This window comes from Equus asinus, unplaced genomic scaffold (genome assembly GCF_041296235.1).
Source record: "Equus asinus isolate D_3611 breed Donkey unplaced genomic scaffold, EquAss-T2T_v2 contig_800, whole genome shotgun sequence".
Classification (NCBI taxonomy): domain Eukaryota; kingdom Metazoa; phylum Chordata; class Mammalia; order Perissodactyla; family Equidae; genus Equus; species Equus asinus.
The window spans coordinates 45,701-49,844 of NW_027225517.1; the positions used below are offsets into that span (position 1 = coordinate 45,701).

At 35.1% G+C, this 4,144-nt stretch overlaps 1 pseudogene; it reads left to right on the forward strand.

The window, feature by feature from the left end:
- The first annotated feature begins 3,107 nt into the window (after positions 1–3,107).
- LOC123277924 (olfactory receptor 5AN1-like) lies at positions 3,108–3,923 on the forward strand (annotated as a pseudogene).
- Positions 3,924–4,144: the final 221 nt, after the last annotated feature.

Sequence of the window (4,144 nt, forward strand, 5' to 3'; positions counted from 1 at the left end):
AGATGTGAGTTGATATATTATTGTGGTTTTGATTTCAATTCCCTGATGATTAGTGATGCTGAACACATTTTCATGTACCTGTTGTTAGTTTGGATGTCTTCTTCATAAAAATATCTATTCAGTTCCTATACCAAAATTTTAATTGGACTATTTATTTGCTGTTGAATTGTATGAGTTCCTTATGTATTGTGGATATTAACCCCCTATGAGATATGTGATTTACAAATATTTTCTCCCATTCTGTAGATTACCTTTTCATTAGCTTATCGTTTCTTTTGTGTGCAGATGTTTTTTATTTTGATATAATCCTCCTTGATTATTTTTCATTTTTTGCTTGTGCTTTAGGTTTAATATTGAAGAAAGTCTTTTCCAATACATGATCAGAAGAATTTTCTCTATGTTTTCTTCTGGGAGTTTTATGGTTACTGGTCTTACATTTAAGTCTTTAATTCTTTTTGAGTTTATTTTTGTGAGCGGTGTAAGACTGGTGTATAGTTTCACTGTTTGCATGTAAATATCCAATTTTCCCAACCCTGTTTATTGACGAGACTGTATTTTTTCCATTGAGTATTTCACACTCTCTTGTCAAATGTTAGTTGATCGTATACGCACAGTTTTATTTCTGGGCTCTTGATTCTGTTCCATTGGTCTAAGTGTCTGTTTCTATGCTAGTACCATACTGCTTTGATTACTATGGCTTTGTAATATAGTTTGAAAACAGGAAGCGTAATGCCTCTTTGACAGCTTTATTCTTCTTTCTCAGGATTGCTTTGTCTGTTCAGGGCCTTTTGTATTTCCATAAAAATTTTAGGATTGTTTGTTCTATTTCTGCGAAAAATGTCACTGGAATCTTGGTAGAGACTGCATTGAATATACCGATGGCTTTGGTTGGTATGGACATTTTAATAATATTAATTCTTCAAATCCATGAACATGGGATACCTTTCCATTTACTTGTGTCTTTTTCAATTTCTTTTGTCAATGTCTTATAGTGTTCGGTGAAGAGAACTTTAACCTTCTTGGTTAAATTTATTGCTAAATATTTTATGTTTTTTGATGCTGTTGTGAATGAGATTATCTTCTTTATTTCTTTTTCAGACAATTTGTGTTAATTTGTATCCTGCAACTTTACTAAATTGATGGATTAGATCTAACAGTTTTTCGGTGAAGTTTTTATGATTTTCTATAGGTAAAATCATGTCATCTGCTTATAGACACAATTTCAATTCTTTATTTCCAATTCTGATGACTTTTATTATTATTTTTTGACCCAGTTGCACTGGCTCTGACCAAGTACTATCTTGAATAGGAATCTTGAGAATGGCCAACTTTGTCTTCTTCCTGATCTTAGAAAAAAGCTTTTGATCATTCACCATTTAGTATGATGTTAGATGTCGGCTTGTTGATAGGGCCTTAATTATGTTGCGTTTAGTTCCTTGTATACCTAATTTATTGAGAGTTTTTATCATTTAGTATTTTTTGTGAATTTTAAAATCTGTATTCATCAGGAATATTGGCCTGTAGTTTTCTTTTCTTGCAGTGTCCTTATCTGGCTTTGGTGTCAGTGCTGGTCTTATAAGTGCATTTAGAAGTGGTTCTTCATCTTCAGTTTTTTGGAAGAGTTTGAGAAAGATTGGTCTTAATTCTTCTTTAAATATTTGACAGAATTCGCCATAAAACCATCTGGTCCTGGGTTTTTCTTTGTTGGGAGGCTGTTGATTAATGATTCAATCTCCTTAATTGTTATCTGTCTGTTCAGATTTTGTTTCTTCCTGATTCAGTTTTTCTAGGTTGTATGTTTCTTGTAATTTATCTATGTCTTCTAGGTTGTTTAGCTTGCTGAAGAAACCATAGGACAAGAGAGTATTCTTGGTGTGGCACTGTGCCAGCAGGGTGAGGGGCAATGGAGTCAGAGTACAGCTTCTCCTTTACCCTTTTAATGTGGTTCTTCTTGTTCTCTGTGGTTAGTGGAGGTGCTTCAGCCTCATCCTCATGTTTTAGGATTTTTGCAATGATGTCCTGTCTGTGAATAGTTGGTAATTGTTCTTACGAGGGTTACCAAAGTCAGGAATGACCTATTTTGCCATCTTGATGATGCCACTCAGAACAGAAACTCTAAAGTCTGAACCCTAACCACAGTACTATGCTATTTCCTAAGTTGAAAAATATCCTACATTTGAGACAATATTTGATTGTAATTGTGAGTTTTACTTTCCTCCTTTTAAGAATGGCTCCTATGAAGACTTCCCTAAGAAGACATTTCATAACTTTATTAGCATACATGCTGTACACCAAGAAAATATCAGGATTATAAATTATGATACAATTTTCCAGGCCATTTTGGAGATATTATATTAAATATATTTGTAAAACAGTTTGAGAAGTTATTATAAACAGGGTAATTTTTCTTATAGGTGAAAGAAGAAATTTTTTAAAATCTATCTAGATGACTGTCTGGGAAAGAAGAGCTATTACAAGTTTATTCTGGAATGATGCCACTTATGCTTTACTATTATAAAGCCACAATTATATTTTTAATTATTAAAAGTCTTTTAAAAATTGATTTTAGTCAATGATATCTATCATAAATAATTCACTGAATTTCTATTGCTTTTTAAAAAGTTGATAGACAAAAGTTGTCTATCAATTTTTTAAATATCTTTTATTTATTTATTTATTTTTGAGAAAGATTGGCCTTGTGCTAACATCAGTGGCCGTCTTCCTCTACTTTATCTGTGGGACACCTGCCACAGTATTGCTTAATAAGCAGTGCACAGGTTCTTGCCTGAGATCTGAACTAGCGAACTCCAAGCAGTTGAAGTGGAGAGTGAAAGCTTAACCACTATGCCACCAGGCCAGCCCCAGATCTCTTCTAATTTTCATGAGACCTCATGAAGTAGTTGAGAACCTGAAACACTGAGAAGGTATTTCTTGACAATTGGAGAAGAAAACTGGGGTCTTTCCACCAGGACAATAAAGTGTTTTCCCTTTTTCAGTGCTCAATGAATGAAAAGAAATGGCATCTATGAGAATTGTAATGCTATTGTTTCACCTGTGTCTGCAATCCATTCTTTTGTCTCTTTTCTGATTTTAGGAGCACAAAGCCAATGGTTTGGGGAGGAAATATTACAGATATCACCCATTTCATCCTCTTGAGATTCTCGTATTTCTCCAGAGCTCTTTGTTGTATTGCCGTTGATCTACATTATGACTCTGACTTGGAACCCGTGCCTCCTCATCTTAATAAGGATAGATTACCCACATACACATCCATGCACTTCTTCCTCAGTTATCTTTCTCTCATTGATTATTTTGGACTTTGTCTCAACCATGGGACTGAGTGAGTCTTGTCTCATGACAGCCGTGTTTTATGACTGATATATTGGCATTTGTAACCTACTTCTCTAGTCATCCATCATATCACCAACCCTCTGTGTTCAGATAGTGCTTGTGTCCTATATGGTTGGACTCTCTGGTTCTATATCCAAATTATGTGTCATGCTTCAATCCTACTTCTGTGGGCCTGACGTCATCAACCACTTGTTCTGTGACATGCCCCAACTGTTAGTCCTCTTCTGCTCTGACACTTTCTCTGTAGAACTCATGATTGCTATGTTTACAATGATCTTTGGGATAACGTCTTAGTTATGATATCCTATGGCTATATTATCACTTTAGCTAAAGGCAGGTTCAAAGGTTTCAACCCCTGTGTTTCTCACTTGACAGCAGTGACCCTCTTGTGTACCTCAGGTATATTTGTCTACTTGAGTTCCAGTTCTGGCAGTTCCTCCAGCTTTGACAGTTTCACATCAGTCTTCTACACTGTGGTGATTCCCATATTGAATCTCTTGATTTACAGTCTGAGGAACAAGGAAATCAAAGGTGCCTTGAAGATGTTGCAAAATAAGTTAGAGTATTGCTGAGGTCACAGATTATGAGATTTCTGACCAATTTGTCTTGTCAGAATCACTTTCACCCACAACAATATACACACTAAAACACTATAACAAAATTCATACTATCTTTGGGCAAAGAAGGCTTGTTTGACCCAGATAATATGCCAAAATGAGCCAATAGCTTACTCAATGCCACACAGACACAATATCTGTAAGTCCTGGAGGTTCATTACTTTCACCCTACATGA